A 25,405-nucleotide genomic window follows, 5' to 3' on the forward strand; every position below is an offset into this window, starting at 1 on the left:
TTCTTACAGTCGGTGTTTTGAGCATTCCCTGTGAGACCAGTAATAGTATCCGATACACGACTGCCGGTTAAATCTATTCCTTGGACATACACATTGACGATGAAACACTGAAATTACATCGGAATTAAATACAAACGGAACAATGCCGCCTTAAGTACAAGAATAGAGACTCTTCTTACCGTCGGTGCTTTGAGCATTCCCTGTGAGACCAGTATTAGTTTCCGCTACACCTTTGCAGGTTCAGTTTATTCCATGGACCTTCACATTGACCATGAAACACAGAAATGGCATCGGAATTAAATACAAAAGGCATAATGCCGCCTTAAGTACAAGAATAGAGACTCTTCTTACAGTCGGTGTTTTGAGCATTCCCTGTGAGACTAGTATTAGTTTACGATACACCACTGCTGGATCAATGTATTCCTTGGACCTTCACATTGACGATGAAACACAGAAATGGCATCGGTATTAAATACAAAAGGCACAATGCCGCCTTAAGTACAAGAATAGAGACTCTTCTTACAGTCGGTGCTTTGAGCATTCCCCGTGAGATCAGTATTAGTTTCCGATACACCACTGCAGGTTCAATGTATGCCTTGGACCTTCACATTGACGATGAAACACAGAAATCGCATCGGAATTAAATCCAAATGCACAATGCCGCCTTAAGTACAAGAATACAGACTCTACTTACAGTCGGTGCTTTGAGCATTCCCTGTGAGACCGTTATTAGTTTCCGATACACCACTGCAGGTTCAATGTATTCCTTGGACCTTCACATTGACGATGAAACACAGAAATCGCATCGGAATTAAATACAAAAGGCACAATGCCGCCTTAAGTACAAGAATAGAGACTCTTCTTACAGTCGGTGCTTTGAGTATTCCCTCTGAGACCAGTATTAGTTTCCGCTACACCTCTGCAGGTTCAGTTTATTCCTTGGACCTTCACATTGACGATGAAACACAGAAATGGCATCGGAATTAAATACAAAAGGCACAATGCCGCCTTAAGTGCAAGAATAGAGACTCTTCTTACAGTCGGTGCTATGAGCATTCCCTGTGAGACCAGTATTAGTTTCCGATACACCACTGCTGGTTCAATGTATTCCTTGGACCTTCACATTGACGATGAAATACAGATATCGCATCGGAATTAAATACAAAAGGCACAATGCCGCCTTAAGTACAAGAATAGTGACTCTTCTTACAGACGGTGCTTTGAGCATTCCCTGTGAGAACAGTAATAGTATCCGATACACCACTGCCGGTTCAATCTATTCCTTGGACATACACATTGACGATGAAACACTGAAATTACATCGGAATTAAATACAAACGGAACAATGCCGCCTTAAGTACAAGAATAGAGACTCTTGTTACCGTTGGTGCTTTGAGCATTCCCTGTGAGACCAGTAATAGTTTCCGCTACACCTCTGCAGGTTCAGTTTATTCCATGGACCTTCACATTGACGATGAAACACAGAAATGGCATCGAAATTAAATACAAAAGGCACAATGCCGCCTTAAATACAAGAATAGAGACTCTTCTTACAGTCGGTGCTTTGAGCATTCCCTGTGAGACCAGTATTAGTTTCCGATACACCACTGCTGGTTCAATGTATTCCTTGGACCTTCACATTGCCGATGAAACACAGAAATGGCATCGGTATTAAATACAAAAGGCACAATGCCGCCTTAAGTACAAGAATAGAGACTCTTCTTACAGTCGGTGCTTTGAGCATTCCCTGTGAGACCAGTATTAGTTTCCGATACACCACTGCAGGTTCAATGTATTCCTTGGACCTTCACATTGACGATGAAACGCAGAAATCGCATCGGAATTAAATACAAAAGGCACAATGCCGCCTTAAGTACAAGAATAGAGACTCTTCTTACAGTCGGTGCTTTGAGCATTCCCTGTGAGACCAGTATTAGATTCCGATACGCCACTGCAGGTTCAATGTATTCCTTGGACCTTCAAATTGACGATGATACACAGAAATCGCATCGGAATTAAATACAAAAGGCACAATGCCGCCTTAAGTACAATAATAGAGACTCTTCTTACAGTCGGTGCTTTGAGCATTCGCTGTGAGACCAGTATTAGTTTCCGCTACACCTCTGCAGGTTCAGTTTTCTTCCTTGGACCTTCACATTGACGATGAAACACAGAAATTGCATCGGAATTAAATACAAAATGCATAATGCCGCCTTAAGTACAAGAATAGAGTCTCTTCTTACAGTCGGTGCTTTGAGCATTCCCTGTGAGACCAGTATTAGTTTCCGATACACCACTGCAGGTTCAATGTATTCCTTGGAACTTCACATTGACGATGAAACACAGAAATCGCATCGGAATTAAATACAAAAGGCACAATGCCGCCTTAAGTACAATAATAGAGACTCTTCTTACAGTCGGTGCTTTGAGCATTCCCTGTGAGACCAGTATTCGTTTCCGCTACACCTCTGCAGGTTCAGTTTATTCCTTGGACCTTCACATTGACGATGAAACACAGAAATGGCATCGGAATGAAATACAAAAGGCACAATGCCGCCTTAAGTACAAGAATAGAGTCTCTTCTTACAGTCGGTGCTTTGAGCATTCCCTGTGAGACCAGTATTAGTTTCCGATACACCACTGCAGGTTCAATGTATTCCTCGGAACTTCACATTGACAATGAAACACAGAAATCGCATCGGAATTAAATACAAAAGGCACAATGTCGCCTTAAGTACAAAAATAGAGACTCTTCTTACAGTCGGTGCTTTGAGCATTCCCTGTGAGACCAGTATTCGTTTCCGCTACACCTCTGCAGGTTCAGTTTATTCCTTGGACCTTCACATTGACGATGAAACACAGAAATGGCATCGGAATTAAATACAAAAGGCACAATGCAGCCTTAAGTACAAGAATAAAGACTCTTCTTACAGTCGGTGCTTTGAGCATTCCCTGTGAGACCAGTATTAGTTTCCGATACACCACTGCAGGTTCAATGTATTCCTTGGAACTTCACATTGACGATGAAACACAGAAATGGCATCGGAATTAAATACAAAAGGCACAATGCCGCCTTAAGTACAAGAATAGAGTCTCTTCTTACAGTCGGTGCTTTGAGCATTCCCTGTGAGACCAGTATTAGTTTCCGCTACACCTCTGCAGGTTCAGTTTATTCCTTGGACCTCCACATTGACGATGAAACACAGAAATGGCATCGGAATTAAATACAAAGGGCACAATGCCGCCCTAAGTACAAGAATAGAGACTCTTCTTACAGTCGGTGCTTGGAGCAATCCCTGTGAGACCAGTATTAGTTTCCGCTAAACCTCTGCAGGTTCAGTTTATTCCTTGGACCTTCAAATTGACGATGAAACACAGAAATAGCATCGGAATTTAATACAAAAGGCACAATGCCGCCTTAATTACGAGAATAGAGACTCCTCTTACCGTCGGTGCTTTGAGCACTCCCTGTGAGACCAGTATTAGTTTCCAATACACCTCTGCAGGTTCAGTTTATTCCTTGGACCTTCACATTGACGATGAAACACAGAAATGGCATCGGAATTAAATACAAAAGGCACAATGCCGCCTTAAGGACAAGAATAGAGACTCTTCTTACAGTTGGTGCTTTGAGCATTCCCTGTGAGACTAGTATTTGTTGCCGATACACCACTGCAGGTTCAGTGTATTCCTTGGAACTTCAAATTGACGATGAAACACAGAAATCGCATCGGAATTAAATACAAAAGGCACAATGCCGCCTTAAGTACAAGAATAGAGACTCTTCTTACGGTCGGTGGTTTGAGCATTTCCTGTGAGACCAGTATTGGTTTTCGATACATCACTGGAGGTTCAATGAATTACTTGGACATTTACATTGACGATGAAACAAAGAAATGGCATTGGAATTAAATCCAAAACGCACAATGCCGTCTTAAGTACAAGAATAGAGACTCTTCTTACAGTCGGTGCTTTGAGCGTTCCCTGAGAGACCAGAATTAGTTTCCGCTACACCTCTGCAAGTCCAGATTATTCCTTGGACCTTCACATTGACGATGAAACACAGTAATGGCATCGTAATTAAATACAAAAGGCATAATGCCGCCATAAATACAAGAATAGAGACTCTTCTTACAGTCGGTGCTTTCAGCATTCCCTGTGCGACCAGTATTAGTTTCCGATACACCACTGCAGGTTCAATGTATTCCTTGGACCTTCACATTGACGATGAACCACAGAAATCGCATCGGAATTAAATACAAAAGGCATAATGCCGCCTTAAGTACAAGAATAGAGACTCTTCTTACAGTCGGTGCTTTGAGCATTCCCTGTGAGACTAGTATTTGTTTCCGATACACCACTGCAGGTTCAGTGTATTCCTTGGAACTTCAAATTGACGATGAAACACAGAAATCGCATCGGAATTAAATACAAAAGGCACAATGCCGCCTTAAGTACAAGAATAGAGACTCTTCTTACAGTCGGTGCTTTGAGCATTCCCTGTGAGACCAGTATTAGTATCCGCTACACCTCTGCTGGTTCAGTTTATTCCTTGGACCTTCACATTGACGATGAAACACAGAAATGGCATCGGAATTTAATACAAAAGGCACAATGCCGCCTTAATTACGAGAATAGAGACTCCTCTTACCGTCGGTGCTTTGAGCACTCCCTGTGAGACCAGTATTAGTTTCCAATACACCTCTGCAGGTTCAGTTTATTCCTTGGACCTTCACATTGACGATGAAACACAGAAATGGCATCGGAATTAAATACAAAAGGCACAATGCCGCCTTAAGGACAAGAATAGAGACTCTTCTCACAGTCGGTGCTTTGAGCATTCCCTGTGAGACCAGTATTTGTTTCCGCTACACCTCAGCAGGTTCAGTTTATTCTTTGGACCTTCACATTGACGATGAAACACAGAAATGGCATCGGAATTAAATACAAAAGGCACAAGGCCGCCTTAAGTACAAGAATAGAGATTCTCCTTACAGTCGATGCTTTTGAGCATTCCCTGTGAGACCAGTATTAGTTTCAGATACACCACTGCAGGTTCAATGTATTCCTTGGAACTTCACATTGACGATGAAACACAGAAATGGTATCGGAATTAAATACAAACGGCACAATGCCGCCTTAAGTACAAGAATAGATTCTCTTCATACAGTCGGTACTTTGAGCATTCCCTGTGAGACCAGTATTAGTATCCGCTACACTTCTGCAGGTTCAGTTTATTCCTTGGACCTTCACATTGACGATGAAACACAGAAATGGCATCGGAATTAAATACAAATGGCACAATGCCGCCTTAAGTACAAGAATAGAGACTCTTCTTACAGTCGGTGCTTTGAGCATTCCCTGTGAGACCAGTATTAGTTTCCGCTACACCTCTGCAGGTTCAGTTTATTCCTTGGACCTTCACATTGACGATGAAACACAGAAATGGCATCGGAATTAAATACAAAAGGCACAATGCCGCCTTAAGGACAAGAATAGAGACTCTTCTTACAGTCGGTGCTTTGAGCATTCGCTGTGAGACCAGTATTAGTTTCCGCTACACCTCTGTAGGTTCAGTTTATTCCTTGGACCTTGACATTGACGATTAAACACAGAAATGGCATCGGAATTAAATACAAAATGCATAATGCCGCCTTAAGTACGAGAATAGAGTCTCTTCTTACAGTCGGTGCTTTGAGCATTCCCTGTGAGACCAGTATTAGTTTCCGATACACCACTGCAGGTTCAATGTATTCCTTGGAACTTCACATTGACGATGAAACACAGAAATCGCATCGGAATTAAATACAAAAGGCACAATGCCGCCTTAAGAACAATAATAGAGACTCTTCTTACAGTCGGTGCTTTGAGCATTCCCTGTGAGACCAGTATTCGTTTCCGCTAAACCTCTGCAGGTTCAGTTTATTCCTTGGACCTTCAAATTGACGATGAAACACAGAAATAGCATCGGAATTAAATACAAAAGGCATAATGCCGAGTTAAATACAAGAATAGAGACTCTTCTTACAGTCGGTGCTTTGAGCATACCCTGTGAGACCAGTATTAGTTTCCGATACACCTCTGCAGGTTCAGTTTATTCCTTGGACCTTCACATTGACGATGAAACACAGAAATGGCATCGGAATTAAATACAAAAGGCACAATGCCGCCTTAAGGACAAGAATAGAGACTCTTCTCACAGTCGGTGCTTTGAGCATTCCCTGTGAGACCAGTATTTGTTTCCGCTACACCTCCGCAGGTTCAGTTCATTCTTTGGACCTTCACATTGACGATGAAACACAGAAATGGCATCGGAATTAAATACAAAAGGCACAAGGCCGCCTTAAGTACAAGAATAGAGACTCTCCTTACAGTCGATGCTTTTGAGCATTCCCTGTGAGACCAGTATTAGTTTCAGATACACCACTGCAGGTTCAATGTATTCCTTGGAACTTCACATTGACGATGAAACACAGAAATGGTATCGGAATTAAATACAAACGGCACAATGCCGCCTTAAGTACAAGAATAGATTCTCTTCATACAGTCGGTACTTTGAGCATTCCCTGTGAGACCAGTATTAGTATCCGGTACACCTCTGCAGGTTCAGTTTATTCTTTGGACCTTCACATTGACGATGAAACACAGAAATGGCATCGGAATTAAATACAAATGGCACAATGCCGCCTTAAGTACAAGAATAGAGACTCTTCTTACAGTCGGTGCTTTGAGCATTCCCTGTGAGACCAGTATTAGTTTCCGCTACACCTCTGCAGGTTCAGTTTATTCCTTGGACCTTCACATTGACGATGAAACACAGAAATGGCATCGGAATTAAATACAAAAGGCACAATGCCGCCTTAACGACAAGAATAGAGACTCTTCTTACAGTCGGTGCTTTGAGCATTCGCTGTGAGACCAGTATTAGTTTCCGCTACACCTCTGCAGGTTCAGTTTATTCCTTGGACCTTCACATTGACGATGAAACACAGAAATGGCATCGGAATTAAATACAAAATGCATAATGCCGCCTTAAGTACGAGAATAGAGTCTCTTCTTAAAGTCGGTGCTTTGAGCATTCCCTGTGAGACCAGTATTAGTTTCCGATACACCACTGCAGGTTCAATGTATTCCTTGGAACTTCACATTGACGATGAAACACAGAAATCGCATCGGAATTAAATACAAAAGGCACAATGCCGCCTTAAGAACAATAATAGAGACTCTTCTTACAGTCGGTGCTTTGAGCATTCCCTGTGAGACCAGTATTCGTTTCCGCTAAACCTCTGCAGGTTCAGTTTATTCCTTGGACCTTCAAATTGACGATGAAACACAGAAATAGCATCGGAATTAAATACAAAAGGCATAATGCCGCCTTAAATACAAGAATAGAGACTCTTCTTACAGTCGGTGCTTTGAGCATACCCTGTGAGACCAGTATTAGTTTCCGATACACCTCTGCAGGTTCAGTTTATTCCTTGGACCTTCACATTGACGATGAAACACAGAAATGGCATCGGAGTTAAATACAAAAGGCACAATGCCGCCTTAAGGACAAGAATAGAGACTCTTCTCACAGTCGGTGCTTTGAGCATTCCCTGTGAGACCATTATTTGTTTCCGCTACACCTCAGCAGGTTCAGTTTATTCTTTGGACCTTCACATTGACGATGAAACACAGAAATGGCATCGGAATTAAATACAAAAGGCACAAGGCCGCCTTAAATACAAGAATAGAGACTCTCCTTACAGTCGATGCTTTTGAGCATTCCCTGTGAGACCAGTATTAGTTTCAGATACACCACTGCAGGTTCAATGTATTCCTTGGAACTTCACATTGACGATGAAACACAGAAATGGTATCGGAATTAAATACAAAAGGCACAATGCCGCCTTAAGTACAAGAATAGATTCTCTTCATACAGTCGGTACTTTGAGCATTCCCTGTGAGACCAGTATTAGTATCCGCTACACCTCTGCAGGTTCAGTTTATTCCTTGGACCTTCACATTGACGATGAAACACAGAAATGGCATCGGAATTAAATACAAATGGCACAATGCCGCCTTAAGTACAAGAATAGAGACTCCTCTTACAGTCGGTGCTTTGAGCATTCCCTGTGAGACCAGTATTAGTTTCCGATACACCACTGCAGGTTCAATGTATTCCTTGGAACTTCACATTGACGATGAAACACAGAAATCGCATCGGAATTAAATACAAAAGGCACAATGCCGCCTTAAGAACAATAATAGAGACTCTTCTTACAGTCGGTGCTTTGAGCATTCTCTGTGAGACCAGTATTCGTTTCCGCTACACCTCTGCAGGTTCAGTTTATTCCTTGGACCTTCACATTGACGATAAAACACAGAAATGGCATCGGAATTAAATACAAAAGGCACAATGCCGCCTTAAGTACAAGAATAAAGACTCTTCTTACAGTCGGTGCTTTGAGCATTCCCAGTGAGACCAGTACTAGTTTCCGCTACACCTCTGCAGGTTCAGTATATTCCTTGGATCTTCACATTGACGATGAAACACAGAAATGGCATCGGAATTAAATACAAAAGGCACAATGCCGCCTTAAGTACCAGAATAGAGACTCTTCTTACAGTCGGTGCTTTGAGCATTCCCTGTGAGACCAGTATTAGTTTCCGATACACCACTGCAGGTTCAATGTATTCCTTGGAACTTCACATTGACGATGAAACACAGAAATCGCATCGGAATCAAATACAAAAGGCACAATGCCGCCTTAAGTACAAGAATAGTGACTCTTCTTACTGTCGGTGCTTTGAGCATTCCCTGTGAGACCAGTATTAGATTCCGATACACCTCTGCAGGTTCAGTTTATTCCTTGGACCTTCACACTGACGATGAAACACAGAGATGGCGTCGGAATTAAATACAAAACACAATGCCGCCTTAAGTACAAGAATTGAGACTCTTCTTACAGTCGGTGCCTTGAGCATTCCCTGTGAGACCAGTATTAGTTTCCAATACACCACTGCAGGTTCAATGTATTCCTTGGACCTTCACATTGACGATGATACACAGAAATCGCATCGCAATTAAATACAAAAAGCACAATGCCGCCTTAAGTACAAGATTAGAGACTCTTCTTGCAGTCGGTGCTTTGAGCAATCCCTGTGAGACTATTATTAGTTTCCGCTACACCTCTGCAGGTTCAGTTTATTCTTTGGACCTTCACATTGACAATGAAACACAGAAATCGCATCGGAATTAAATACAAAAGGCACAATGCCGCCTTAAGTACAAGAATAGAGACTCTTCTTACAGTCGGTGCTTCGAGCATTCCCTGTGAGGCCAGTATTAGTTTCCGCTACACCTCTGCAGGTTCAATGTATTCCTTGGACCTTCACTTTGACGATGATACACAGAAATCGCATCGGAATTAAATACAAAAGGCACAATGCCTCCATAAGTACAAGAATAGAGACCCTTCTTACAGTCGGTGCTTTGAGCATTCCCTGTGAGACCAGTATTACTTTCCGATACGCCACTGCAGGTTCAATGTATTCCCTGGACCTTCAAATTGACGATGATACACCGAAATCGCATCGGAATTAAATACAAAAGGCATAATGCCGCCTTAAGTACAAGAATAGAGACTCTTCTTACAGTCGGTGCTTTGAGCATTCCCTGTGAGACCAGTATTAGTTTCCGCTACACCTCTGCAGTTTCAGTTTATTCCTTGGACCTTCACATTGACGATGAAGCACAGAAATGGCATCGGAATTAAATACAAAAGGCACAATGCCGCCCTAAGGACAAGAATAGAGACTCTTCTTACAGTCGGTGCTTTGAGCATTCGCTGTGAGACCAGTATTAGTTTCCGCTACACCTCTGCAGGTTCAGTTTATTCCTTGGACCTTCACATTGACGATGAAACACAGAAATGGCATCGGAATTAAATACAAATGGCACAATGCCGCCTTAAGTACAAGAATAGAGTCTCTTCTTACAGTCGGTGCTTTGAGCATTCCCTGTGAGACCAGTATTAGTTTCCGCTACACCTCTGCAGGTTCAGTTTATTCCTTGGACCTCCACATTGACGATGAAACACAGAAATGGCATCGGAATTAAATACAAAGGGCACAATGCCGCCCTAAGTACAAGAATAGAGACTCTTCTTACAGTCGGTGCTTTGAGCATTCCCTGTGAGACCAGTATTAGTTTCCGCTAAACCTCTGCAGGTTCAGTTTATTCCTTGGACCTTCACATTGACGATGAAACACAGAAATAGCATCGGAATTAAATACAAAAGGCATAATGCCGCCTTAAGTACAAGAATAGAGACTCTTCTTACAGTCGGTGCTTTGAGCATTCCCTGTGAGACTAGTATTAGCATCCGATACACCACTGCAGGTTCAGTGTATTCCTTGGAAATTCACATTGACGATGAAACACAGAAATCGCATCGGAATTAAATACAAAAGGCACAATGCCGCCTTAAGTACATGAATAGAGACTCTTCTTACAGTCGGTGCTTTTGGGCATTCCCTGTGAGACCAGTATTAGTATCCGCTACACTTCTGCAGGTTCAGTTTATTCCTTGGATCTTCACATTGACGATGAAACACAGAAATGGCATTGGAATTTAATACAAAAAGGTCAATGCCGCCTTAAGTACAAGATTAGAGACTCTTCTTACAGTCGGTGCTTTGAGCATTCCCTGTGAGACCAGTATTAGTTTCTGATACACCACTGCAGGTTCAATGTATTCCTTGGAACTTCACATTGACGATGCAAAACAGTAATCGCATCGGAATTAAATACAAAAGGCACAATGCCGCCTTAAGTACAAGAATAGAGACTCTTCTTACAGTCGGTGCTTTGATCATTTACTATGAAACCAGTAATAGTATCCGATACACCACTGCAGGTTCAATGTATTCCTTGGACATACACATTGACGATGAAACACAGAAATCGCATCGGAATTAAATACAAAAGGCACAATGCCGCCTTAAGTACAAGAATAGAGATTCTTCTTACAGATGGTGGTTTGAGCATTCCCTGTGAGACCAGTATTAGTATCCGCTACACCTCTGCAGGTTCAGTTTATTCCTTGGACCTTCACCTTGACGATGAAACACAGAAATGGCATCGGAGTTAAATACAAATGGCACAATGCCGACTTAAGTACAAGAATAGAGACTCTTCTACCAGTCGGTGCTTTGAGCATTCCCTGTGAGACCAGTATCAGTTTCCGCTACACCTCTGCAGGTTCAGTTTATTCCTTGGACCTTCACATTGACGATGAAACACAGAAATGGCATCGGAATTAAATACAAAAGGCACAATGCCGCCTTAAGGACAAGAATAGAGACTCTTCTTACAGTCGGTGCTTTGAGCATTCGCTGTGAGACCAGTATTAGTTTCCGCTACACCTCTGCAGGTTCAGTTTATTCCTTGGACCTTCACATTGACGATGAAACACAGAAATGGCATCGGAATTAAATACAAAAGGCACAATGCCGCCTTAAGTACAAGAATAGAGTCTCTTCTTACAGTCGGTGCTTTGAGCATTCCCTGTGAGAGCAGTATTAGTTTCCGATACACCACTGCAGGTTCAATGTATTCCTTGGAACTTCACATTGACGATGAAACACAGAAATCGCATCGATATTAAATACAAAAGGCACAATGCCGCCTTAAGTACAATAATAGAGACTCTTCTTACAGTCGGTGCTTTGAGCATTCCCTGTGAGACCAGTATTCGTTTCCGCTACACCTCTGCAGGTTCAGTTTATTCCTTGGACCTTCACATTGACGATGAAACACAGAAATGGCATCGGAATGAAATACAAAAGGCACAATGCCGCCTTAAGTACAAGAATAGAGTCTCTTCTTACAGTCGGTGCTTTGAGCATTCCCTGTGAGACCAGTATTCGTTTCCGATACACCACTGCAGGTTCAATGTATTCCTTGGAACTTCACATTGACGATGAAACACAGAAATCGCATCGGAATTAAATACAAAAGGCACAATGCCGCCTTAAGTACAATAATAGAGACTCTTCTTACAGTCGGTGCTTTGAGCATTCCCTGTGAGACCAGTATTCGTTTCCGCTACACCTCTGCAAGTTCAGTTTATTCCTTGGACCTTCACATTGACGATGAAACACAGATATGGCATCGGAATTAAATACAAAAGGCACAATGCCGCCTTAAGTACAAGAATAGAGACTCTTCTTACAGTCGGTGCTTTGAGCATTCCCTGTGAGACCAGTACTAGTTTCCGCTACACCTCTGCAGGTTCAGTTTATTCCTTGGACCTTCACATTGACGATGAAACACAGAAATGGCATCGGAATTAAATACAAAAGGCACAATGCCGCCTTAAGTACAAGAATAGAGACTCCTCTTACAGTCGGTGCTTTGAGCATTCCCTGTGAGACCAGTATTAGTTTCCGATATACCACTGCAGGTTCAATGTATTCCTTGGAACTACACATTGACGATGAAACACAGAAATCGCATCGGAATTAAATACAAAAGGCACAATGCCGCCTTAAGTACAAGATTAGAGACTCTTCTTACAGTCGGTGCTATGAGCATTCCCTGTGAGACTGTTACTAGTTTCCGCTACACCTCTGCAGGTTCATTTTATTCTTTGGACCTTCACATTGACAATGAAACACAGAAATCGCATCGGAATTAAATACAAAAGGCACAATGCCGCCTTAAGTACAAGAATAGAGACTCTTCTTACAGTCGAAGATTCGAGCATTCCCTGTGAGGCCAGTATTAGTTTCCGCTACACCTCTGCAGGTTCAATGTATTCCTTGCACCTTCACTTTGACGATGATACACAGAAATCGCATCGGAATTAAATACAAAAGGCACAATGCCGCCTTAAGTACACGAATAGAGACTCTTCTCACAGTCGGTGCTTTGAGCATTCCCTGTGAGACCAGTAATAGTTTCCGATACACCACCGCAGGTTCAATGTATTCCTTGGACCTTCACATTGACGATGAAACACAGAAATCGCATCGGAATTAAATACAAAAGGCAGAATGCCGCCTTAAGTACAAGAATAGAGACTCTTCTTACAGTCGGTGCTTTGAGCATTCCCTGTGAGACCAGTATTAGTTTCCGCTACACCTCTGCAGGTTCAGTTCATTCCTTGGACCTTCATATTGACGATGAAACACAGAAATGGCATCGGAATTAAATACAAAAGGCACAATGCCGCCCTAAGGGCAAGAATAGAGACTCTTCTTACAGTCGGTGCTTTGAGCATTCGCTATGAGACCAGTATTAGTTTCCGCTACACCTCTGCAGGTTCAGTTTATTCCTTGGACCTTCACATTGACGATGAAACACAGAAATGGCATCGGAATTAAATACAAATTTCACAATGCCGCCTTAAGTACAAGAATAGAGTCTCTTCTTACAGTCGGTGCTTTGAGCATTCCCTGTGAGACCAGTATTAGTTTCCGCTACACCTCTGCAGGTTCAGTTTATTCCTTGGACCTCCACATTGACGATGAAACACAGAAATGGCATCGGAATTAAATACAAAGGGCACAATGCCGCCCTAAGTACAAGAATAGAGACTCTTCTTACAGTCGGTGCTTTGAGCATTCCCTGTGAGACCAGTATTAGTTTCCGCTAAACCTCTGCAGGTTCAGTTTATTCCTTGGATCTTCACATTGACGATGAAACACAGAAATGGCATCGGAATTTAATACAAAAAGCACAATGCCGCCTTAAGTACAAGAATTGAGACTCTTCTTACAGTCGGTGCTTTGAGCATTCCCTGTGAGACCAGTATTAGTTTCTGATACACCACTGCAGGTTCAATGTATTCCTTGGAACTTCACATTGACGATGCAACACAGTAATCGCATCGGAATTAAATACAAAAGGCACAATGCCGCCTTAAGTACAAGAATAGAGACTCTTCTTACAGTCGGTGCTTTGATCATTTACTATGAGACCAGTAATAGTATCCGATACACCACTGCAGGTTCAATGTATTCCTTGGACATACACATTGACGATGAAACACAGAAATCGCATCGGAATTAAATACAAAAGGCACAATGCCGCCTTAAGTACAAGAATAGAGATTCTTCTTACAGATGGTGGTTTGAGCATTCCCTGTGAGACCAGTAATAGTATCCGAAACACCACTGCAGATTCAATGTATTCCTTGGACCTTCACATTGACGATGAAACACAGAAATGGCATCGGAATTAAATACAAAAGGCACTATGCCGCCTTAAGTACAAGAATAGAGACTCTTCTTACAGTCGGTGCTTTGAGCATTCCCTGTGAGACCAGTATTTGTTTCCGCTACACCTCAGCAGGTTCAGTTTATTCTTTGGACCTTCACATTGACGATGAAACACAGAAATGGCATCGGAATTAAATACAAAAGGCACAAGGCCGCCTTAAGTACAAGAATAGAGACTCTCCTTACAGTCGATGCTTTTGAGCATTCCCTGTGAGACCAGTATTAATTTCAGATACACCACTGTAGGTTCAATGTATTCCTTGGACCTTCACATTGACGATGAAACACAGAAATGGCATCGGAATTAAATACAAAAGGCACAATGCCGCCTTAAGTACAAGAATAGAGACTCTTCTTACAGTCGGTGCTTTGAGCATTCCCTGTGAGACCAGTATTTGTTTCCGCTACACCTCAGCAGGTTCAGTTTTTTCTTTGGACCTTCACATTGACGATGAAACACAGAAATGGCATCGGAATTAAATACAAAAGGCACAAGGCCGCCTTAAGTACAAGAATAGAGACTCTCCTTACAGTCGATGCTTTTGAGCATTCCCTGTGAGACCAGTATTAATTTCAGATACACCACTGTAGGTTCAATGTATTCCTTGGAACTTCACATTGACGATGAAACACAGAAATGGTATCGGAATTAAATACAAAAGGCACAATGCCGCCTTAAGTACAAGAATAGATTCTCTTCTTACAGTCGGTACTTTGAGCATTCCCTGTGAGACCAGTATTAGTATCCGCTACACCTCTGCAGATTCAGTTTATTCCTTGGACCTTCACATTGACGATGAAACACAGAAATGGCATCGGAGTTAAATACAAATGGCACAATGCCGACTTAAGTACAAGAATAGAGACTCTTCTTACAGTGGGTGCTTTGAGCATTCCCTGTGAGACCAGTATCAGTTTCCGCTACACCTCTGCAGGTTCAGTTTATTCCTTGGACCTTCACATTGACGATGAAACACAGAAATGGCATCGGAATTAAATACAAAAGGCACAATGCCGCCTTAAGGACAAGAATAGAGACTCTTCTTACAGTCGGTGCTTTGAGCATTCGCTGTGAGACCAGTATTAGTTTCCGCTACACCTCTGCAGGTTCAGTTTATTCCTTGGACCTTCACATTGACGATGAAACACAGAAATGGCATCGGAATTAAATACAAAAGGCACAATGCCGCCTTAAGTACAAGAATAGAGTCTCTTCTTACAGTCGGTGCTTTGAGCATTCCCTGTGAGAGCAGTATTAGTTTCCGATACACCACTGCAGGTTCAATGTATTCCTTGGAACTTCACATTGACGATGAAACACAGAAATCGCATCGATATTAAATACAAAAGGCACAATGCCGCCTTAAGTACAATAATAGAGACTCTTCTTACAGTCGGTGCTTTGAGCATTCCCTGTGAGACCAGTATTCGTTTCCGCTACACCTCTGCAGGTTCAGTTTATTCCTTGGACCTTCACATTGACGATGAAACACAGAAATGGCATCGGAATGAAATACAAAAGGCACAATGCCGCCTTAAGTACAAGAATAGAGTCTCTTCTTACAGTCGGTGCTTTGAGCATTCCCTGTGAGACCAGTATTAGTTTCCGATACACCACTGCAGGTTCAATGTATTCCTTGGAACTTCACATTGACGATGAAACACAGAAATCGCATCGGAATTAAATACAAAAGGCACAATGCCGCCTTAAGTACAATAATAGAGACTCTTCTTACAGTCGGTGCTTTGAGCATTCCCTGTGAGACCAGTATTCGTTTCCGCTACACCTCTGCAAGTTCAGTTTATTCCTTGGACCTTCACATTGACGATGAAACACAGATATGGCATCGGAATTAAATACAAAAGGCACAATGCCGCCTTAAGTACAAGAATAGAGACTCTTCTTACAGTCGGTGCTTTGAGCATTCCCTGTGAGACCAGTACTAGTTTCCGCTACACCTCTGCAGGTTCAGTTTATTCCTTGGACCTTCACATTGACGATGAAACACAGAAATGGCATCGGAATTAAATACAAAAGGCACAATGCCGCCTTAAGTACAAGAATAGAGACTCCTCTTACAGTCGGTGCTTTGAGCATTCCCTGTGAGACCAGTATTAGTTTCCGATATACCACTGCAGGTTCAATGTATTCCTTGGAACTACACATTGACGATGAAACACAGAAATCGCATCGGAATTAAATACAAAAGGCACAATGCCGCCTTAAGTACAAGATTAGAGACTCTTCTTACAGTCGGTGCTATGAGCATTCCCTGTGAGACTGTTACTAGTTTCCGCTACACCTCTGCAGGTTCATTTTATTCTTTGGACCTTCACATTGACAATGAAACACAGAAATCGCATCGGAATTAAATACAAAAGGCACAATGCCGCCTTAAGTACAAGAATAGAGACTCTTCTTACAGTCGATGATTCGAGCATTCCCTGTGAGGCCAGTATTAGTTTCCGCTACACCTCTGCAGGTTCAATGTATTCCTTGGACCTTCACTTTGACGATGATACACAGAAATCGCATCGGAATTAAATACAAAAGGCACAATGCCGCCTTAAGTACACGAATAGAGACTCTTCTCACAGTCGGTGCTTTGAGCATTCCCTGTGAGACCAGTAATAGTTTCCGATACACCACTGCAGGTTCAATGTATTCCTTGGACCTTCACATTGACGATGAAACACAGAAATCGCATCGGAATTAAATACAAAAGGCAGAATGCCGCCTTAAGTACAAGAATAGAGACTCTTCTTACAGTCGGTGCTTTGAGCATTCCCTGTGAGACCAGTATTAGTTTCCGCTACACCTCTGCAGGTTCAGTTCATTCCTTGGACCTTCACATTGACGATGAAACACAGAAATGGCATCGGAATTAAATACAAAAGGCACAATGCCGCCCTAAGGGCAAGAATAGAGACTCTTCTTACAGTCGGTGCTTTGAGCATTCGCTATGAGACTAGTATTAGTTTCCGCTACACCTCTGCAGGTTCAGTTTATTCCTTGGACCTTCACATTGACGATGAAACACAGAAATGGCATCGGAATTAAATACAAATGGCACAATGTTGCCTTAAGTACAAGAATAGAGTCTCTTCTTACAGTCGGTGCTTTGAGCATTCCCTGTGAGACCAGTATTAGTTTCCGCTACACCTCTGCAGGTTCAGTTTATTCCTTGGACCTCCACATTGACGATGAAACACAGAAATGGCATCGGAATTAAATACAAAGGGCACAATGCCGCCCTAAGTACAAGAATAGAGACTCTTCTTACAGTCGGTGCTTTGAGCATTCCCTGTGAGACCAGTATTAGTTTCCGCTAAACCTCTGCAGGTTCAGTTTATTCCTTGGATCTTCACATTGACGATGAAACACAGAAATGGCATCGGAATTTAATACAAAAAGCACAATGCCGCCTTAAGTACAAGAATTGAGACTCTTCTTACAGTCGGTGCTTTGAGCATTCCCTGTGAGACCAGTATTAGTTTCTGATACACCACTGCAGGTTCAATGTATTCCTTGGAACTTCACATTGACGATGCAACACAGTAATCGCATCGAAATTAAATACAAAAGGCACAATGCCGCCTTAAGTACAAGAATAGAGACTCTTCTTACAGTCGGTGCTTTGATCATTTACTATGAGACCAGTAATAGTATCCGATACACCACTGCAGGTTCAATGTATTCCTTGGACATACACATTGACGATGAAACACAGAAATCGCATCGGAATTAAATACAAAAGGCACAATGCCGCCTTAAGTACAAGAATAGAGATTCTTCTTACAGATGGTGGTTTGAGCATTCCCTGTGAGACCAGTAATAGTATCCGAAACACCACTGCAGATTCAATGTATTCCTTGGACCTTCACATTGACGATGAAACACAGAAATGGCATCGGAATTAAATACAAAAGGCACAATGCCGCCTTAAGTACAAGAATAGAGACTCTTCTTACAGTCGGTGCTTTGAGCATTCCCTGTGAGACCAGTATTTGTTTCCGCTACACCTCAGCTGGTTCAGTTTATTCTTTGGACCTTCACATTGACGATGAAACACAGAAATGGCATCGGAATTAAATACAAAAGGCACAAGGCCGCCTTAAGTACAAGAATAGAGACTCTCCTTACAGTCGATGCTTTTGAGCATTCCCTGTGAGACCAGTATTAATTTCAGATACACCACTGTAGGTTCAATGTATTCCTTGGACCTTCACATTGACGATGAAACACAGAAATGGCATCGGAATTAAATACAAAAGGCACAATGCCGCCTTAAGTACAAGAATAGAGACTCTTCTTACAGTCGGTGCTTTGAGCATTCCCTGTGAGACCAGAATTTGTTTCCGCTACACCTCAGCAGGTTCAGTTTATTCTTTGGACCTTCACATTGACGATGAAACACAGAAATGGCATCGGAATTAAATACAAAAGGCACAAGGCCGCCTTAAGTACAAGAATAGAGACTCTCCTTACAGTCGATGCTTTTGAGCATTCCCTGTGAGACCAGTATTAATTTCAGATACACCACTGTAGGTTCAATGTATTCCTTGGAACTTCACATTGACGATGAAACACAGAAATGGTATCGGAATTAAATACAAAAGGCACAATGCCGCCTTAAGTACAAGAATAGATTCTCTTCTTACAGTCGGTACTTTGAGCATTCCCTGTGAGACCAGTATTAGTATCCGCTACACCTCTGCAGATTCAGTTTATTCCTTGGACCTTCACATTGACGATGAAACACAGAAATGGCATCGGAGTTAAATACAAATGGCACAATGCCGACTTAAGTACAAGAATAGAGACTCTTCTTACAGGGGGTGCTTTGAGCATTCCCTGTGAGACCAGTATTAGTTTCCGCTACACCTCTGCCGGTTCAGTTTATTCCTTGGACCTTCACATTGACGATGAAACACAGAAATGGCATCGGAATTAAATACAAAAGGCACAATGCCGCCTTAAGTAGAAAAATAAAGACTCTTCTTACAGTCGGTGCTTTGAGCATTCCCTGTGAGACCAGTATTAGTTTCCGATATACCACTGCAGGTTCAATGTATTCCTTGGAACTACACATTGACGATGAAACACAGAAATCGCATCGGAATCAAATACAAAAGGCACAATGCCGCCTTAAGTACAAGAATAGTGACTCTTCTTACTGTCGGTGCTTAGAGCATTCCCTGTGAGACCAGTATTAGTTTCCGATACACCTCTGCAGGTTCAGTTTATTCCTTAGACCTTCACACTGACGATGAAACACAGAAATGGCATCGGAATTAAATACAAAAAGCACAATGCCGCCTTAAGTACAAGAACAGAGACTCTTCTTACAGTCGGTGCCTTGAGCATTCCCTGTGAGACTAGTATTAGTTTCTGATACACTACTGCAGGTTCAATGTATTCCTTGGACCTTCACATTGACGACGATACACAGAAATCGCATCGCAATTAAATACAAAAAGCACAATGCTGCCTTAAGTACAAGATTAGAGACTCTTCTTACAGTCGGTGCTTTGAGCATTCCCTGTGAGACTGTTATTAGTTTCCGCTACACCTCTGCAGGTTCAGTTTATTCTTTGGACCTTCACATTGACAATGAAACACAGAAATCGCATCGGAATTAAATACAAAAGGCACAATGCCGCCTTAAGTACAAGAATAGAGACTCTTCTTACAGTCGGTGCTTCGAGCAATCCCTGTGAGGCCAGTATTAGTTTCCGCTACACCTCTGCAGGTTCAATGCATTCCTTGTACCTTCACTTTGACGATGATACACAGAAATCGCATCGGAATTAAATACAAAAGGCACAATGCCGCCTTAAGTACACGAGTAGAGACTCTTTTCACAGTCGGTGTTTTGAGCATTCCCTGTGAGTCCAGTAATAGTTTCCGATACACCACTGCAGGTTCAATGTATTCCTTGGACCTTCACATTGACGATGAAACACAGAAATCGCATCGGAATTAAATACAAAAGGCAGAATGCCGCCTTAAGTACAAGAATAGAGACTCTTCTTACAGTCGGTGCTTTGAGCATTCCCTGTGAGACCAGTATTAGTTTCCGCTACACCTCTGCAGGTTCAGCTTATTCCTTGGACCTTCACATTAACGATGATACACAGAAATGGCATCGGAATTAAATACAAAAGGTACAATGCCGCCTTAAGTACTTGAATAGAGACTCTTCTTACAGTCGGTGCTTTGAGCATTCCCTGTGAGACCAGTATTAGTTTCCGATACACCCCTGCAGTTTCAATGTATTCCTTGGACCTTCACATTGACGATGAAATACAGATATGGCATCGGAATTAAATACAAAAGGCACAATGCCGCCTTAAGTACAAGAATAGAGATTCCTCTTACAGTCGTTGCTTTGAGCATTCCCTGTGAGACCAGTAATAGTATCCGATACACCACTGCCGATTCAATCTATTCCTTGGACATACACATTGACGATGAAACACTGAAATTACATCGGAATAAAATACAAACGGAACAATGCCGCCTTAAGTACAAGAATAGAGACTATTCTTACCGTCGGTGCTTTGAGCATTCCCTGTGAGACCAGTATTAGATTCCGCTACACCTCTGCAGGTTCAGTTTATTCCATGGACCTTCACATTGACGATGAAACACAGAAATGGCATCGGAATTAAATACAAAAGGCACAACGCCGCCTTAAGTACAAGAATTGAGACTCTTCTTACAGTCGGTGTTTTGAGCATTCCCTGTGAGACCAGTATTAGTTTCCGATACACCACTGCTGGATCAATGTATTCCTTGGACCTTCACATTGACGATGAAACACAGAAATGGCATCGGTATTAAATACAAAAGGCACAATGCCGCCTTAAGTACAAGAATAGAGACTCTTCTTACAGTCGGTGCTTTGAGCATTCCCCGTGAGACCAGTATTAGTTTCCGATACACCACTGCAGGTTCAATGTATGCCTTGGACCTTCACATTGACGATGAAACACAGAAATCGCATCGGAATTAAATCCAAATGCACAATGCCGCCTTAAGTACAAGAATACAGACTCTACTTACAGTCGGTGCTTTGAGCATTCTCTGTGAGACCAGTATTAGTTTCCGATACACCACTGCAGGTTCAAAGTATTCCTTGGACCTTCACATTGACGATGAAACACAGAAATCGCATCGGAATTAAATACAAAAGGCACAATGCCGCCTTAAGTACAAGAATAGAGACTCTTCTTACAGTCGGTGCTTTGAGCATTCCCTGTGAGACCAGTATTAGTTTCCGCTACACCTCTGCAGGTTCAGTTTATTCCTTGGACCTTCACTTTGACGATGAAACACAGAAATGGCATCAGAATTAAATACAAAAGGCACAATGCCGCCTTAAGTACAAGAATAGAGACTATTCTTACAGTCGGTGCTTTGAGCATTCCCTGTGAGACCTGTATTAGATTCCGCTACACATCTGCAGGTTCAGTTTATTCCTTGGAGCTTCACATTGACGATGAAACACAGAAATGGCATCGGAATTAAATACAAAAGGCACAATGCCGCCTTAAGTACAAGAATAGAGTCTCTTCTTACAGTCGGTGCTTTGAGCATTCCCTGTGAGACCAGTATTAGTTTCCGATACACCACTGCAGGTTCAAAGTATTCCTTGGAACTTCACATTGACGATGAAACACAGAAATCGCATCGGAATTAAATACAAAAGGCACAATGCCGCCTTAAGTACAATAATAGAGACTCTTCTTACAGTCGGTGCCTTGAGCATTCCCTGTGAGACCAGTATTCGTTTCCGCTACACCTCTGCAGGTTCAGTTTATTCCTTGGACCTTCACATTGACGATGAAACACAGTAATGGCATCGGAATGAAATACAAAAGTCACAATGCCGCCTTATGTACAAGAATAGAGTCTCTTCTTACAGTCGGTGCTTTGAGCATTCCCTGTGAGACCAGTATTAGTTTCCGATACACCACTGCAGGTTCAATGTATTCCTTGGAACTTCACATTGACGATGAAACACTGATATCGCATCGGAATTAAATACAAAAGGCACAATGCCACCTTAAGTACAATAATAGAGATTCTTCTTACGGTCGGTGCTTTGAGCATTCCCTGTGAGACCAGTATTCGTTTCCGCTACACCTCTGCAGGTTCACTTTATTCCTTGGACCTTCACATTGACGATGAAACACAGAAATGGCATCGGAATTAAATACAAAAGGCACAATGCCGCCTTAAGTACAAGAATTAAGACTCTTCTTACAGTCGGTGCTTTGAGCATTCCCTGTGAGACCAGTACTAGTTTCCGCTACACCTCTGCAGGTTGAGTTTATTCCTTGGACCTTCACAGTGACGATGAAACACAGAAATGGCATCGGAATTAAATACAAAAGGCACAATGCCGCCTTAAGTCCAAGAATAGAGACTCTTCTTACAGTCGGGGCTTTGAGCATTCCCTGTGAGACCAGTATTAGTTTCCGATACACCACTGCAGGTTCAATGTATTCCTTGGAACTACACATTGACGATGAAACACAGAAATCGCATCGGAATCAAATACAAAAGGCACAATGCCGCCTTAAGTACAAGAATAGTGACTCTTCTTACTGTCGGTGCTTTGAGCATTCCCTGTGAGACCAGTATTAGTTTCCGATACACCTCTGCAGGTTCAGTTTATTCCTTGGACCTTCACACTGACGATGAAACACAAAAATGGCATCGGAATTAAATACAAAAAGCACAATGCCGCCTTAAGTACAAGAATAGAGACTCTTCTTACAGTCGGTGCCTTGAGCATTCCCTGTGAGACTAGTATTAGTTTCCGATACACCACTGCAGGTTCAATATATTCCTTGGACCTTCACATTGACGATGATACACAGAAATCGCATCGCAATTAAATACAAAAAGCACAATGCCGCCTTAAGTACAAGATTAGAGACTCTTCCTACAGTCGGTGCTTTGAGCATTCCCTGTGAGACTATTATTAGTTTCCGCTACACCTCTGCAGGTTTAGTTTATTCTTTGGACCTTCACATTGACAATGAAACACAGAAATCGCATCGGAATTAAATACAAAAGGCACAATGCCGCCTTAAGTACAAGAATAGAGACTCTTCTTACAGTCGGTGCTTCGATCATTCCCTGTGAGGCCAGTATTAGTTTCCGCTACACCTCTGCAGGTTCAATGTATTCCTTGGACCTTCACTTTGACGATGATACACAGAAATCGCATCGGAATTAAATACAAAGGGGACAATGCCGCCTTAAGTACACGAATAGAGACTCTTCTCACAGTCGGTGCTTTGAGCATTCCCTGTGAGACCAGTATTAGTTTCCGATACACCACTGCAGGTTCAATGTATTCCTTGGACCTTCACATTGACGATGAAACACAGAAATCGCATCGGAATTAAGTAGAAAAGGCAGAATGCCGCCTTAAGTACAAGAATAGAGACTCTTCTTACAGTCGGTGCTTTGAGCATTCCCTGTGAGACCAGTATTAGTTTCCGCTACACCTCTGCAGGTTCAGTTTATTCCTTGGACCTTCACATTAACGATGATACACAGAAATGGCATTGGAATTAAATACAAAAGTCACAATGCCGCCTTATGTACTAGAATAGAGACTCTTCTTACAGTCGGTGCTTTGAGCATTCCCTGTGAGACCAGTATTAGTTTCCGATACACCACTGCAGTTTCAATGTATTCCTTGGACTTTCACATTGACGATGAAATACAGATATGGCATCGGAATTAAATACAAAAGGCACAATGCCGCCTTAAGTACAAGAATAGAGATTCTTCTTACAGTCGGTGCTTTGAGCATTCCCTGTGAGACCAGTAATAGTATCCGATGCACCACTGCCGATTCAATCTATTCCTTGGACATACACATTGACGATGAAACACTGAAATTACATCGGAATTAAATACAAACGGAACAATGCCGCCTTAAGTACAAGAATAGAGACTCTTCTTACCGTCGGTGCTTTGAGCATTCCCTGTGAGACCAGTATTAGATTCCGCTACACCTCTGCAGGTTCAGTTTATTCCATGGACCTTCACATTGACGATGAAATACAGAAATGGCATCGGAATTAAATACAAAAGGCACAACGCCGCCTTAAGTACAAGAATAGAGACTCTTCTTACAGTCGGTGTTTTGAGCATTCCCTGTGAGACCTGTATTAGTTTCCGATACACCACTGCTGGATCAATGGATTCCTTGGACCTTCACATTGACGATGAAACACAGAAATGGCATCGGTATTAAATACAAAAGGCACAATGCCGCCTTAAGTACAAGAATAGAGATTCTTCTTACAGTCGGTGCTTTGAGCATTCCCCGTGAGACCAGTATTACTTTCCGATACACCACTGCAGGTTCAATGTATGCCTTGGACCTTCACATTGACGATGAAACACAGAAATCGCATCGGAATTAAATCCAAATGAACAATGCCGCCTTAAGTACAAGAACACAGACTCTACTTACAGTCGGTGCTTCGAGCATTCCCTGTGAGACCAGTATTAGTTTCCGATACACCACTGCAGGTTCAATGTATTCCTTGGACCATCACATTGACGATGAAACACAGAAATCGCATCGGAATTAAATACAAAAGGCACAATGCCGCCTTAAGTACAAGAATAGAGACCCTTCTTACAGTCGGTGCTTTGAGCATTCCCTGTGAGACCAGTATTAGTTTCCGCTACACCTCTGCAGGTTCAGTTTATTCCTTGGACCTTCACATTGACAATGAAACACAGAAATGGCATCAGAATTAAATACAAAAGGCACAATGCCGCCTTAAGTACAAGAATAGAGACTCTTCTTACAGTCGGTGCTTTGAGCATTCCCTGTGAGACCAGTATTAGTTTCCGATACACCACTGCTGGTTCAATGTATTCCTTGGACATTCACATTGACGATGATACACAGAAATCGCATCGCAATTAAATACAAAAAGCACAATGCCGCCTTAAGTACAAGATTAGAGACTCTTCCTACAGTCGGTGCTTTGAGCATTCCCTGTGAGACTATTATTAGTTTCCGCTACACTTCTCCAGGTTCAGTTTATTCTTTGGACCTTCACATTGACAATGAAACACAGAAATCGC

The sequence above is a fragment of the Schistocerca serialis genome, chromosome 9, assembly GCF_023864345.2.
Source record: "Schistocerca serialis cubense isolate TAMUIC-IGC-003099 chromosome 9, iqSchSeri2.2, whole genome shotgun sequence".
Taxonomy (NCBI): Eukaryota; Metazoa; Arthropoda; class Insecta; order Orthoptera; family Acrididae; genus Schistocerca; species Schistocerca serialis.